We start from the raw sequence: 16,286 nt of genomic DNA on the forward strand, positions 1-16,286 counted from the left end.
CTCCAAGGCATAAAGCCCATAATAGGAGATTACAAGGCTTCAGGCCTCATTGGCCCTTGTAACACTCCCATTTTACCAGTGAGAAAACCTAAGGGCTTTGTCCAGGACCCCCAAGCAATAAACCACATCCTGTTTTTCCTAACACTCATACATTACGAACATTCATTCCATCTGGAACTAAATTCTTTACTGCAATTCATTTATGCATTTCATTCCTTGGTATTCCAGTTGATGAAGCTACCCTATGCCTTTTTGCCTTCACTTGGGAAGAAACAAACAATTCACCTGGATAGTGATGAGTCCAGGTTTTACTGAGACTCCTTATTTCCTCACTAATCCTGAAGGCTGATCTGGATGATGTAAGGTTCCCGAGAGGTTCAACTTTGTTTCAGTATGTGGATGATTTGCTTCTTTGCTCTGTTTCTCAAGCCTCCTCACAGGAAGACAGCATTCGCTTGCTAAAACTTTCAGCCTTAAAGGGACTTAAGATTGCCAAAGGAAAATTGCAGTTTGCCCAAACCCGGGTTTGATATTTAGGGCTTCAACTAGGTCCAGATAGATTTCACGGTGTCCTAAGATTCCCGGAATCCAAAACTAAGTGCCAACCGTGAGGTTTTCTCATGCTATTTGATTATTACTGAAATTGCCTTCCAAATTTCTCTCTTCTGGGCAAATCTTTGGTATGTTTTTACTCAACAATAACAACCCCAATCCATTTTTATGAGAAGGACTCGATGACATAATCTTCAAGGCCTTAAAGGAAAGTTTGATAGACCTACCTGAACATGGGTGTCCCAAATCAGATTCCCTTTTTCCTTTTTGCCTATGAAAACAAAGGGAGTACCCTTGGGGTACTCACCCCAAAACATGGGGATTACCGTTGACTCATAGGGTATTATAGACAATAACTGGACCCTGTGGCATGCAGATACCCGCTTTGCCTTAGAGCCATTATGGCCACTGCCTTTTTGGTTAAGGCCACCAAGAAAATGGCTGTGGGATTCCTTTAACCATTTTTGTACCTCATGCAATAGAAGTCCTCCTGAATTCTCATCACACTCAATGTTTCTCAGTCAGCTGACTTACCTCCTGTGAAGTCCTTTTGTTAATTGCTCCTCATATAACTCTTATTTTGTAATAACCTTAATCCTGCTGACTCTTCTCCCCTCCATCACTGACAGAGTCCCTCACGACTGCTTAATGATGTTGGATCACCACCTGACTCCTCTGATAATCTGTAGGAAATTGCTTTGGGTAACGTTGACTTCTAATGGTTCACTGATGGTTCTTATTTAAAAGGTAACAACGGCAAATGTAGCGCTGGGGATACTATTGCAACTCTTTTTGATGTTGTTCAGGCAGCATGTTTACCTGTGGCTACTATAGCTCAAGAGGCTGAATTACATGCTCTTAAATAAACTTTTTCTTTAACCAAGGACAAAACTGCCCATATTTACACAGATAGTATATATGCTTTCAGAGTAGCAAATGATTTTGGAATGTCATGGAAGCAACATGACTTCCTTACTTCCAGCAAAAATAAAACTTAAAATGACCTCTATGTTCAGGGATTATTGGTGCAATAATTTTACCTGCCGCCTTAGCTACTCTTAATATTCCAGGGCACTCTAAACTTGACTCTCTGGAACTAAGGGAAATCACCTTGCTGACATTTCTGCAAGGAATGCTCCCTTAAAGGAACTAGCGGCAGCCAAACCTCTGTCATAGTCTAAAGGAGTCTTTCCCCAAATGATAATTTAGAAAACCTGGCTAAAGAAGCCCAACCTTTGGCACCAGAAAAGGAAAAACAAGATTGGAAATTCAACAATTGTTGGTTTAATTAAAAAGTGCTCTGTTTACCTTGTCATGCAGAGAGTTGCACCGTGGTTCACCATGGTTACAGACCCCAAATTGCAATCCTCAGCTGATCCCAAAAAAACCATTTTTGCTGGAGAAATACCTAGTAGTCTATTTGCTTTAGATCAACACAAGAGATATGGAAGTTTGACTACAAGCTGGATAAGGAAGGAAAACCTAGAGAGAAATAAAAGTTTCAAGTGAATAGGTCAGATTTAAAAATCTGAAAATAGTACTTACTAAAGAGGGGAGTGGGAGACTCTTCCCAGGAGAATTTAAAATTTTGGGGTTTGAGCAGTTCCAGATCGCATAATTTTTCAGATATATCTCTCAGCTGGAGAATGAATTCTAGTTTTCATTCTGAAGAGCCCATGTATTCCGGACATGGTAATATGCAACGAAACTGGGTAACCAAAACCAGCACCATCTTCAGGCAAAGGAAATTTTGCTGCCCTAAGTTGTAAGTTCCTTCTCCCTCTTCTGTTTCTTCTCCCTCTCCCTCTTCACCCCCTATCCACACCCACACCCATTCTAATTAAGCTCAGCCTGTAGGTTATCAAGGTATACGTAAAACCTCACTGTATGTATAGGAAACTATTTCAGAAACTTGTTGTTGAGAGACTATGAAAATGTCTGTGCATCAATGTGTTGACATTTTGTGAGATAGTGTGATGAGAAGCCGCAGGATACAAATTTCCTCAAATAGCTTATAGTCACCATGGATCTCCACACACACAGCCTGCAAGGTTCTCCATCTGCACAAACAGCCCATGATTCAGTTATTCACACCACACTTCTCTTTGAGATGCCTTTTAATGTACAGGGATCAATTAAAAGTGAAACAGTACTTTTATTTAAATGTCATCTCATAAAGGCAGGCAACACAAATAACCTTTTCCTGGAGCGATTCTATTCTAATGTACTCCTCACAGATGGCAAAGCCTTCTCTTCATCCCAGTCACTTGACCAAGTCTGCTCACATTTATTTCCCTAAAAGTTATTTATTGCCAACTGGAAAAAAAAAAACATGCAGAAAAAATTTTATAAGAAGAAAAACATTTTGGAATACACAAAAAAATCAACTTGTTTTTTCCCTCAGCTGCCTTCTTTTTGAGAGTTTATCTCTTGGACTTTGAATTTCATGACTAGTGGTCTGTCAGTGGGACAAATAAGGTAGAGCCACATGTACATACTGTGAAGCAAAGTTGAAGACTGAAAGGGGAAAGGGCATTTTCAGGAAAGTCCATTCTTTATTCTCATTTTTTTTCTTATGGCTTTTCAAAAGATAACTGGCCCTGAAAACTAATTTTCTTTCATGCTATTTTGTATTTTTAGACCAGCAGCGTGAGGGACAATGAAGCAAAATAACAAAGGCGGCAATCATGAAAATTAGTATCTTCAACACGCTGCTTACCCTTATTTGCCTTTCGAAAACACCTGCCTACAGTGTTTCTTTCCACTCATTATGGGCTTGTCTGATCAGTGTTTTGCATGTCATGCAGACAACTTGATTATCTGAAAACTCACAAAGTATAATTTCTTCTTTTTGTGACTGTTGTCCTAAGGTATGAAAGAGGTGGAATCCTGAAGTCGTGCAAGTTCAAAGAAAGTTTTCAGATTTTTCTCCTTGCCTCCTATACTCTCACTTTCCCTTTCCCTCACCACCACCCCCCTTCCTTCTATGGTTGAAATAAGAAAACTTTGGCATTAGCTTGAGTTGGCTTTAAATGCCTGCTCTCATAGGCAGAAGCTATTATGTTTAGTCTTGAGTAAATCAGTAAATTTTTTAAGAACCTCCGTTTTCATATCGGGAAGTGAATATGATATTGCTTTCCTTGTATGACTTTTATGAGATTTGGAGATATTTGGGAAATATTGGGTTGGCCAAAAATTTCATTCCAGTTTTTCTGTAAAATCTTTTTTTAATTTAATTTTTTTAACATCTTTTTTTTTTCCATCTTTATTGGAGTATAATTGCTTTACAATGGTGTGTTAGTTTCTGCTTTATAACAAAGTGAATCAGTTATACATATGTTCCCATATCTCTTCCCTCTTGTGTTTCCCTCCCTCCCACCCTCCCTAACCCACCCCTCCAGGCGGTCATAAAGCTCCGAGCTGATCTCCCTGTGCTAGGCGGCTCCTTCCCACTAACTATCTACCTTACGTTTGGTAGTGTATATATGTCCATGCCTCTGTCTCGCTTTGTCACAGCTTACCCTTCCCACTCCCCATATCCTCAAGTCCATTCTCTAGTAGGTCTGTGTCTTTATTCCTGTCTTACCCCTAGGTTCTTCATCACATTTTTTTCCTTAAATTCCATATATATGTGTTAGCATACAGTATTTGTTTTTCTCTTTCTGACTTACTTCACTCTGTATGACAGACTCTAGGTCTATCCACCTCAGTACAAATAGCTCAATTTTGTTTCTTTTTATGGCTGCATAATATTCCATTGTATATATGTGCCACATCTTCTTTATCCATTCATCCGATGATGGACATGTAGGTTGTTTCCATCTCCGGGCTATTGTAAATAGAGCTGCAATGAACATTTTGGTACATGACTCTTTTTGAATTATGGTTTTCTCAGGGTATATGCCCAGTAGTGGGATTGCTGGGTCATATGGTAGTTCTATTTGTAGTTTTTTAAGGAACCACCATACTGTTCTCCACAGTGGCTGTATCAATTTACATTCCCACCAGCAGTGCAAGACAGTTCCCTTTTCTCCACACCCTCTCCAGCATTTATTGTTTCTAGATTTTTTTGATGATGGCCATTCTGACTGGTGTGAGATGATATCTCATTGTAGTTTTGATTTGCATTTCTCTAATGATTAATGATGTTGAGCATTCTTTCATGTGTTTGTTGGCAGTCTGTATATCTTCTTTGGAGAAATGTCTATTTTAGTCTTCTGCCCATTTTTGGATTGGGTTGTTTGGTTTTTTGTTATTGAGCTGCATGAGCTGCTTATAAATTTTGGAGATTAATCCTTTGTCAGTTGCTTCATTTGCAAATATTTTCTTCCATTCTGAGGGTTGTCTTTTGGTCTTTTTTATGGTTTCCTTTGCTGTACAAAAGCTTTGAAGTTTCATTCGGTCCCATTTGTTTATTTTTGTTTTTATTTCCATTTCTCTAGGAGGTGGGTCAAAAAGGATCTTGCTGTGATTTATGTCATAGAGTGTTCTGCCTATGTTTTCCTCTAAGAGTTTGATAGTGTCTGGCCTGACATTTAGGTCTTTAATCCATTTTGAGCTTATTTCTGTGTATGGTGTTAGGGAGTGATCTAATCTCATACTTTTACATGTACCTGTCCAATTTTCCCAGCACCACTTACTGAAGAGGCTGTCCTTCCTCCACTGTACATTCCTGCCTCCTTTATCAAAGATAAGGTGACCATATGTGCGTGGGTTTATCTCTGGCCTTTCTATCCTGTTCCATTGATCAGTCTTTCTGTTTTTGTGCCTGTACCATGCTGTCTTGATTACTGTAGCTTTGTAGTATAGTCTGAAGTCAGGGAGCCTGATGCCTCCAGCTCCATTTTTTGTTCTCAAGATTGCTTTGGCTATTCGGGGTCTTTGGTGTTTCCATACAAATTGTGAAAGTTTTTGTTCTAGTTCTGTGAAAAATGCCAGTGGTAGTTTGATAGGGATTGCATTGAATCTGTAGATTGCTTTGGGTAGTAGAGTCTTTTTCACAATGTTGATTCTTCCAATCCAAGAACATGGTGTATCTCTCCATCTATTTGTATCATCTTTAATTTCTTTCATCAGTGTCTTATAGTTTTCTGCATACAGGTCTTTTGTCTCCTTAGGTAGGTTTATTCCTAGATATTTTGTTCTTTTTGTTGCAATGGTAAATGGGAGTGTTTTCTTGATTTCACTTTCAGATTTTTCATCATTAGTGTATAGGAGTGCCAGAGATTTCGGTGCATTAATTTTGTATCCTGCACTTTACCAAATTCATTGATTAACTCTAGTAGTTTTCTGGTAGCATCTTTAGGATTCTCTATGTATAACACCATGTCATCTGCAAACAGTGACAGCTTTACTTCTTCTTTTCCGATTTGGATTCCTTTTATTTCCTTTTCTTCTCTGATTGCTGTGGCTAAAACTTCCAAAACTATGTTGAATAAGAGTGGTGAGAGTGGGCAACCTTGTCTTGTTCCTGATCTTAGTGGAAATGCTTTCAGTTTTTCACCATTGAGGACGATGTTGGCTGTGGATGTGTCATATATGGCCTTTATTATGTTGAGGAAAGTTCCCTCTATGCCTACATTCTGCAGGGTTTTTATCATAAATGGGTGTTGAATTTTGTCGAAAGCTTTCTCTGCATCAATTGAGATGATCATATGGTTTTTCTCCTTCAGTTTGTTAATATGGTGTATCACGTTGATTGATTTGCGTATATTGAAGAATCCTTGCATTCCTGGAATAAACCCCACTTGATCATGGTGTGTGATCCTTTTAATGTGCTGTTGGATTCTGTTTGCTAGTAGTTTGTTGAGGATTTTTGCTTCTATGTTCATCAGTGATATTGGCCTGTAGTTTTCTTTCTTTGTGACATCCTTGTCTGGTTTTGGTATCAGGGTGATGGTGGCCTCGTAGAATGAGTTTGGGAGTGTTCCTCCCTCTGCTATATTTTGGAAGAGTTTGAGAAGGATAGGTGTTAGCTCTTCTCTAAATGTTTGACAGAATTTGCCTGTGAAGCCATCTGGTCCTGGGCTTTTGTTTGTTGGAAGATTTTTAATCACAGTTTCAATTTCAGTGCTTGTGATTGGTCTGTTCATATTTTCTATTTCTTCCTGATTCAGTCTTGGCAGGTTGTGCATTTCTAAGAATTTGTTCATTTCTTCCAGGTTGTCCATTTTATTGGCATAGAGTTGCTTGTAGTAATCTCTCATGATCCTTTGTATTTCCTCAGTGTCAGTTGTTACTTTTCCTTTTTCATATCTAATTCTATTGATTTTGGTGGTGTGTTTTGGGGTGTCTGTGGACTTATTATGATTTTAGGCAGCCTCTTTGCTAATGGGTGGGGTTGTGTTCCTGTCTTGCTAGTTGTTTGGCATAGGATGTCCAGCACTGTAGCTTGCTGGTCGTTGAGTGAAGCTGGGTGCTGGTGTTGAGATGGTGATCTCTGGGAGATTTTTGCGATTTGATATTACATGGAGCTAGGAGGTCTCTTGTGGACCCGTGTCCTAAAGTTGGCTCTCCCACCTCAGAGGCACAGCAGGGACTCCTGGCTGCAGCACCAAGAGCCTTTCATCCACACGGCTCAGAATAAAAGGGAGAAAAAGTAGAAAGAAAGAATTAGTAGAAGTAGGGAGAGAGAGAGAGAGAGAAAGAAAGAAAGAAAAAGAAAGAAAGGAGGGAGGGAGGGAGGAAGGAAGGAGGGAAGGAAGGAAAAAAAGAGGAGATAAAGTAAAATAAAATAAAGATAAAATATAATAAAGTTATTAAAATAAAAATATAATTATTAAGATAAAAAATTTAAAAAAAACACGGATAGAACCCTAGGACAAATGGTGGAAGCAAAGCTATACAGACAAAATCTCACACAGAAGCACACACACTCACAAAAAGAGGAAAAGGGGAAAAAAATCATAAATCTTGCTCTCAAAGTCCACCTCCTCAATTTGGGGTGATTTGTTGTCTAAAGGAGGGAAGGAAGGAAGGAAAGAAAGAAAGATAAAGTATAGTAACGTTATTAAAATAAAAAACAATTATTAAGAAAAAAATTTTTAAAAAAAAGGACGGATAGAACCCTCGGACAAATGGTGGAAGCAAAGCTCTACAGACAAAATCTCACACAGAAGCATACACATACACACTCACAAAAAGAGGAAAAGGGGAAAAAATCACAAATCTTCCTCTCAAAGTCCACCTCCTTAATTTGGGATGATTGGTTGTCTATTCAGGTATTCCACAGATGCAGGTTATATCAAGTTGATTGTGGAGCTTTAATTCGCTGCTCCTGAGGCTGTTGGGAGAGATTTCCCTTTCTCTTCTTTGTTCTCACAGGTTCCAGGGGCTCAGCTTTGGATTTGGCCCCACCTCTGCGTGTAGGTCGCCAGAGGGCGTCTGTTCTTCGCTCAGACAGGACGGGTTAAAGGAGCAGCTGCTTCCGGGACTCTGGCTCACTCAGGCCGGGTGGAGGGAGGGGCACGGAGTGTGGGGCGGGCCTGCGGCAGCAGAGGCCGGCATAACGTTGCACCAGCCTGAGGCGCGCCGTGCGTTCTCCGGGAGGAGTTGACGCTGGATCCCGGGACCCTGGCAGTGGCGGGCTGCACAGGCTCCCCGGAAGGGGGGTGTGGATAGTGACCTGTGCTCGCACACAGGCTTCTTGGTGGCGGCAGCAGCAGCCTTAGCGTCTCATGCCCGTCTCTGGGGTCCGTGCTTTTAGCCGCGGCTCGCGCCCGTCTCTGGAGCTCCTTTAAGAAGCGCTCTTCATTCCGTCTCCTCGCGCACCAGGAAACAAAGAGGTAAGAAAAAGTTTCTTGCCTCTTCGGCAGGTGCAGACTTTTCCCCGGACTCCCTCCCCGCTAGCCGTGGTGCACTAACCCCCTGCAGGCTGTGTTCACGCCGCCAACCCCAGTCCTCTCCCTGCGCTCTGACCGAAGCCTGAGCCTCAGCTCCCAGCCCCCGCCGGCCCCAGCGGGTGAGCAGACAAGCCTCTCGGGCTGGTGAGTGCTGGTCGGCACCAATGCTTTGTGCGGGAACCTCTCCGCTTTGCCCTCCGCACCCCTCTGGCTGCGCTCTCCGCCGCAGCTCCGAAGCTTTCCGCCTCCGCCACCCGCAGTCTCTGCCCGCGAAAGGGCTTCGTAGTGTGTGGAAACCCTTCCTCCTTCACGGCTCCCTCCCACTGGTGCAGGTCCCGTACCTATTCTTTTGTCTCTGTTTTTTCTTTTTTCTTTTGCCCTACCCAGGTACGGGGGGGGGTTTCTTGCCTTTTGGGGGGTCTGAGGTCTTCTGCCAGCGTTCAGTAGGTGTTCTGTAGGAGTTATTCCACATGTAGATGTGTTTCTGGTGTATCTGTGGGGAGGAAGGTGATCTCTGCGTCTTATTCTTCCGCCATCTTCACGGAAGCCTCGTTAACATCTTTCTTGGGTTATAATTGCTTTACAATGGTGTGTTAGTTTCTGATTTATAACAAAGTGAATCAACTATACATATACATATGTCCCCATATCCCCTCCCTCTGGCGTCTCCCTCTCACCCTCCCTATCCCACCCCTCTAGGTGGTCACAAAGCACTGAGCTGATCTCCCTGTGCTATGCAGCTGCTTCCCATTAGCTATCTGTTTTACATTTGGTAGTGTGTATATGTCCATGCCACTCTCTCACTTCATCCCGGCTTACCCTTCCCCTTCCCGTGTCCTCAAGTCCATTCTCTGCGTCTGCATCTTTATTCCTTTCCTGCCCCTAGGTTTTTCAGAACCATTTTTTTTAATTCCATATATATGTGTTAGCATATGGTATTTGTTTTTCTCTTTCTGACTTACTTCACTCTGTATGAGAGACTCTATGTCCATCCACCTCCATACAAATAACTCAATTTTGTTTCTTTTTATGGCTGAGTAATATTCCATTGTATATATGTGCCACATCTTCTTTATCCATTCATCTGTCAGTGGACACTTAGGTTGCTTCCATGTCCTGGCGATTGTAAATAGAGCTGCAGTGAACATTGTGGTACATGACTCTTTTTGAATTCTGGTTTTCTCAGGGTATATGCCCAGTAGTGGGATTGCTGGAACGTACGGTAGTGGTATTTTTAGTATTTCTGTAAAATCTTATGGAAAAAACCCGAATGAACTTTTTGGCGAACCCAAATATATGGCACAGTGCACATAGTAGGTATTCAATAAGCAGTAGCTACTATCATAATTTATTCAACAATTATTGTTTACCAACCATGTGTAAGAAACTATATTGAGGTACTTATCGTTGTGTTTTGACAAAGGTGTCAAGGTGCTATCTAACAAATAGTCTGATTGTTTGGCTGATAAATAGCAGATTTCATCATAGGCAAGCAAAGCCAAGGCAAGCTGCTGTTTATGACTTGTGATTGTATTTCCTGATGTGATAAGGGGGCAGGCCTTATTCAAGTACTGTTGACGTATCAGTGTTCATTGTTGTACATGGGAAGGGTATGCCCTCAGATGTGAACACTTTAATCCTGTAACAGTCCAAACACCCTCTCACTTGTCATAATGCTAGGCCTTTTTGTTTAGACAACAGGCAATGGCTGACATAATGAACTTCTGTATATGTATTTATTTAATATGCAAATGTGCATGACCTCTGGTACTATTCCTAGGGAGACAAGAGATGTGGAAAACTTCCTTATCAAAAAGCTGTGCTAAAAAATTAGTGGGATTGACTTAAAAAGACGAAGACCCAACAGAATGCCTTCCTTGTACTTCTTTCTATAGTTATTTCCCATCTGCCCAGTCTTTCCCTCTCCTGTTCCACAGTTAAATTTTAAGATTTCAAAAACATTTATTTTCTTTGGCACAATGGAACTTGCGTATTTTGCAGTTATCAGGCAGTATAACTGATCGGCATCCTTTTAATGGGCTAAACAAATTATGTATCACCTTTTCTGGGCATAGAATATTTCAGGGGTTAGGGGGTGTGTTGTAATGGTTAAGAGTTCTGGAGTCGGGCTGCTGGCATTCAAATTCCAGCTGCACTATTTCCTGGTGCTTTGTACTTGTACAAGTTATTTAACCTCCCTGAGTCTTGAGTCCTTGTCAGTAAAATAAGGTTTATTGAGAGGCTCAAACAAAATCATGGTCTATAATACTTAATGCATGCCTGCATATAGAAGACACTTTAAAAATTGTAGGTACAGTCATCCATTGGCATCTTTGATGGATTGGTTCCAGGACCCCCCTAAGATACCAAAATCCACAGACGCTCAAGTCCTTTATATAAAATGGCGTTAATATTTGCATGTAATCTATGCACATCCTCCTCTATCTTTTAAATCATCTCTTATAACATGTAATACAATGTAAATGCTATGTAAATAGTTGCCAACCCCCGGCAAATTCAAGTTTTGCTTTTTGGAACTTTCTGGAATTAAAAAAAAAATTTTGTTCCGGTTGGCTTAATCCATGGATGCAGAACCCACAGATATGGAGGGCCGATCCTATTATTATTAGGATTGCATAGCATCTTAATCGGAATTATAACTAGGTTTGTTGCGCTGAGCCGTCACATACGTGAAATTTTATTGGCCGTTCGTATACTGTACTGATTTACAGGGCCATTTCACTTCAGACAGATTTACAAATGTACAGAGTTCAGGACTGGACTTCTGTTGCTGTTTAAAGTATCTTCTCTCTGTCCTCGCCCTCCTCCCATTCCTATAAAGATTCATCTTGGATGAGGAAGCCAGCGAACAATTGGCATATTTGATTTCATACAGATTTTATAAAATAAGGCTATGTGGAGGGCCAAATCTTTACTTTCTGACAAATTTTGTAAGAAAAACCCAACAAGAATCTTTGGATCTTTGCTTCTGGATTTCCAGTAAACTAAGCAAATTGTGCTGGTATAGCTATCTGCTCCTGTGATAGTTAATTGAAAGGCACACCGCCTGTGCTGTCATGTCTACCTGGGTGCTAAACACAAACTTTGATTTATATTTTGAAACTTGAGTCATCTGAGAATAAAATAGTCTCAGCTGTTAAGTGTACTTCGTTGTTGTTTTGGCTCAGGTGCTGGTACTTTGTATTTGAAAATAAAATCTTAATTCCTTTGCTGACATTCCCCTGTGTAACGCCACAGCTGGTGGCAGTTTGGAATTATTCTGCGTCCATCTCTGCCGTGAGATCGCTCACGTCTGCGATGAACTGTTGGAGGATTACAAAAATACCACGAGGCAGATTGTCATTTCCCCTGGAGGAATGAATGGGGTGGAGGCGGGCAGCCCAGGAGGCAGCCCTGTTTCCAAGACCCCTGCCGGCCTCCCTGCCGGTGCTCTCTGGCACTTCACCCTCGAGGCTCTCATGCACTTGCCCTCTTGTTCTCTAGCTTTCTATTTCTCGCTCTTCCTGTCTGTCTGTCTCTGTCTCTCTGTCTCTCCCTCCACCCACCCCCTCTTATATGCCTGTGCCATCGCCTGCATCGTTTGGTCTCTTTATTTCTATGGCACTCATCTCCATGGAATCTAACCACTCAGACAAACACATTAGGTTAAATATAGGCCTGTGTAGGAAGAGAGGGAACGTGTCCCTCCTGCTGCCTGCCCTCCGGGATGATCCATGCTGGATTAAGTGAAAGGGACAGAGGCAGATGGCTCCCACCCATGAGCGCTGCAGAGGGCATCGTAGGACCAATCAACAGTCATTTCTCCCCAGCTGAAGGGACTGCTCCAAAGACCTATGAATGCCTCCAGGAAGCAGAAGGAATATGGGGGCCTGCGCCTGACGCTGCCACTCACCGGCACTGCAAGGTGGGCAGATCGCCTCTCCTCCAGTTCCGTCAGCTGAAAATGTAGGGGTTGGTCAGGTGATTGCTGAAGATGCCTTTACCCCCAACCCTGAGTGATTTCATGAGCTCCCTCAAATGATCCAGGCTTTCAGGGGGGGCTTTCTTCTAGTCACACACTTAAGGCCAGAGCCTTGATAACTCACCAGCTCAGAAGGCTGTCAGTCACATAGAGGACAGATTTGTGGTTGCTAAAGGGGAGGGGCGTGGGAGAGAAGAATGGCTGGGAGTTTGGGTTTGGTAGATGCAAACTATTACATGTGGAACAGATAAATACCAAGGTCCTACTGTGTAGCACAGGGAACTATATTCAGTATCCCGGAATAAACCATAATGGAAAAGAATTTTTTTAAAAAAAGTATGTATATGTATAACTGAGTCACCTTGCTGTACAGCAGAGACTGACACAACACTGTAAATCAACTATACTTCAATTAAAAAATTTTTTAATTAAAAAAATAAAAACAATTTACCACCCAAAAAAGGCTGTCAATCAAAGGATTGGTGGGCAGGAGTAATGTTCCTGAGATTCTCCCCTGTCCCCCCCAGCCCCCTGCAAGTATGCTGGTGGGGGCAACCTGGAGATGGTCCATAAGACCCAGGGCCTGATCAGCTTCCCCAGGGCCGTCATCTGGCAAGGAGAGTTGACGTTGAGATAATGCGGTGCTCAGTAAGGAGGTTCTGCAGCAGGAATGACATCAGAAAATGTGGAGAGGGTTCTGAGCAGGTGCCACCAGGTGACACCTCTACAGATCTTGCATAGGAAGTAAAACCACAGTTGTTTCAGGAACGGAGTAAGTGTAGGTATGATGGGATGTGGGGTGGGGGAACCTGCAGAGGGAAAGGGAAAACTGATTGAGCCTCTGATGCCCAAGTCTTGTTTTTCTGACATTTTTTATGTTTCTCTACTTGATCTTTATCCCTGCCCCTCCAAGAAGGAGTTTAGCAAGTAGTGCTGAGTCAGGGGGATCATTGTGTCCTTGGTTTCCGGAAAGCACACACCAAAGCCAAGTCTAGGTTATATTAATATATTGATGTGAATTATTTCAAAACTGAATGATGTGAAATGTTTGACTTAGAATGATAAACTGAATAATGTTCCTTGATATTACAAGAGCTTAATTTCTTTATCAGTCAAAAAAACATAAAGGTACTAACTTGTGAAATTGGCTTATGTAGAGAGACTAAAGAAAATTGTTTTAGGCACTTTAGCACTACACAGTAATACTGAAAGCACAGCCATAACAAAGGGTATTTTCTGACTATTAATGGTCCACAGACATGGACAAACCAAGCCTAACAAACAAAACCAACATGTCCTACTTGAAGCAAGTGTGAAGAATGAAAATGTCATTACCAATTGTAGTCCTACTGTGCTTAAAATTATTAATGCCTTTTTTGAAGGTTCCAAAATTAACTAAAAGTTATTCATGTATTCATTTATTCAGCAGAAATATACTGAATGCCTAATTTATGTCAGGAATAGTGCTGGGTGTTAAGGATACAATACTGTTAAGATACCTATGGTCCTTGCTCTCACTTAACCTCCTGTAATCAAAAAGCATGATAAATGCTATTATCATTCATCCATTCATTCAACAAACATTTGTTGAACAGTTACTATCCCAGATTCTGTTCTAGGTTTTTGGGATCCTGTGGGGGAACAAGACAGGCAAAATGCCTGCCCTCAAGGACCTTCTATTCCAGTGGAAAAGTTCAGTACTTTAGGATATTGTAGGGAGTTAAGGAAAGCTTTCTAGAAGACCTGGTTTCCAAATTGAGACCTGAAAGGTGAGAAGTTAAATAGGAAATATTGTAGGCGGAAGTAATAATGTACACTTAGACCTGAGGGTGATAGTAAACAAGGCAATTTCAAAAAGCTGAAAGGAGTTCAATATGGCTGTCACATCACATGCCACATTTGATGAATGTCCAGAGACGAAGCAGGAGAGGTGGGTCAGGTCAGGTCTCAAGGGGTCATGCCAGCCGTGGTAAGTATTTATGACTTTATTCTAAGGTAAAGGGCAGACATCAAAGGGTATTAAAAGGAGGAGAGAAATAATTAGATCTGTATTTAGAAAAATGTAACTGGCCACAAGGTGGAGAACATATGGCAGGTCAAGATGGGAAGCATGCAGACAAGTTAAGAGACTGTTTCAGTTGTCAAGGTAGTGAACATGGTGACCTGGAAAAGGGAAATAGCAGTGACGGTGGAGAGAGTGAATCTAGACATAGCTTCAATAGGACATAGTGATCGATTAGATGTAAGTGATTAAGAAAAAGGAGGAGGTGATGTTGATCACCAGGTATCTTGCTAAGACAGTGGCATTACCATTAGGGAACACAAAGGAACAGTAGATTTCAGGTGGGTGATAATGAATTTAGTACAGTTTTGGACAGGTTGGTAGCCTGTGTGTTGCCTCCATGTGGAGATGCCCAAGTAGTGTGTGAATTGGAAGCTCAGGAGAAAAGTCTGAGCTGCAAAGATGTATATTTGAATCATTAGCATCAACATGACACTTGAAGCCATGGGATTAGATGCGCTGGCCCGGGAAGAGTATGAGGGGACCCTAACTCTGAAGAAATATGGTTATAACATTTAACATTTAAGTGATAAAGAGAAAGAAACGGCTGAAAAGGAGACTGAGAAACAATGACCAGGGAAGCAAGACAAAAACCATGAGCAGGTGGTAACATAGACACTCATGGCGGCGGGGGATACATTTCAGGGAGGAGTGCCCTCCAATGTCCACACAGCTGCTGAGAAATCAAATAAGAGTAAAGGAGAATGGCTACAACGTGGATGGACTTAAAGAGTATTATGCTTAGTGAAATAAGTCAGGCAGAGAAAGACAAGTACTATATGATATCACTTATACGTGGAATCTAAAATATAAAACAAACACATGAATATAACGAAACAGAAAGAGACTCAAAGATATAGAGGACAAACTAGTGGTTACCAGTGGGGAGAGGGGAGGGGGAAGGGGAAATATAGGGATAGAGGATTAAGAGGTACAAACTACTATGTTTAAAATAGATAAGCAACAAGGATATATTGTATAGCACAGGGAAATATAGCCATCATTTTATAATAACTTTAATGGAGTATAGTCTATAAAAATATCAAATCACTATGTACACCAAATCACTATGTACACCAGAAACTAATATAATATTGTAAATCAACTATATCTCAATAAACAAAATTTCGAAAGAGTAAAAGAGAATATTAGCCATTTTGTAGTAAGTAGGAAATAGTAGAAAAGAGAATGTGGAGACAGCAAGGGAGGATAATGCTTTCAAGAAGTTGGTTATAAATGAGAGGAAAGACTAGGGCAGTCGATGGAGGGGTGGAGAGAAAATTTCTTTTTAAATGGGCACCTGAGCCTGTTTAATTGTAATGGAAAGGAGCCGGAGTAGAGAGTGAGAGATTAAAGGGAAGATGGGGTACTTGAAAAATCCAAGTCCCTGAGAGAGGGAGACAAAATTCAAGGCACAGCATAAGATTAATATGAGCTGGGAGAAGAGATTCATTTTCTGCTGTTTTAGAGGGAAGGAAGAAGGCGTGAGTGTGGGTGCAGGTAAATTTGCAAGAGCGGAGGGAGGTACCGCCTGATGGATTCTATTTTCCCTGAGAATGAGAAGAGAAAATTTGCCGTGAGCAGGGGCAAGGTGGCAGGATCGGAGTCCTGAAAAATGAGGAAGCTCTGAAATCAGCCCTGCAGTGAATGGAGGAGAGGCTGATTAGGGAGAGGTAGAAGTTTGACCTGTAGCACCAAAGGCTCCAGTCAAGCAGGAGCTTGTGATTTTCAAGTGAAGCCCATTTGGGAGGCTGTGTGATTTTTCTCTAGAAGCCTAGTGCGGGTTCAGAGAATTGGGCACGTGAATGCATTGAGGATTTTTTTTTTTTTTTTTTTTTGCCTAAGTGGG

This window comes from Globicephala melas, chromosome 14 (assembly GCF_963455315.2).
Source record: "Globicephala melas chromosome 14, mGloMel1.2, whole genome shotgun sequence".
Taxonomy (NCBI): domain Eukaryota; kingdom Metazoa; phylum Chordata; class Mammalia; order Artiodactyla; family Delphinidae; genus Globicephala; species Globicephala melas.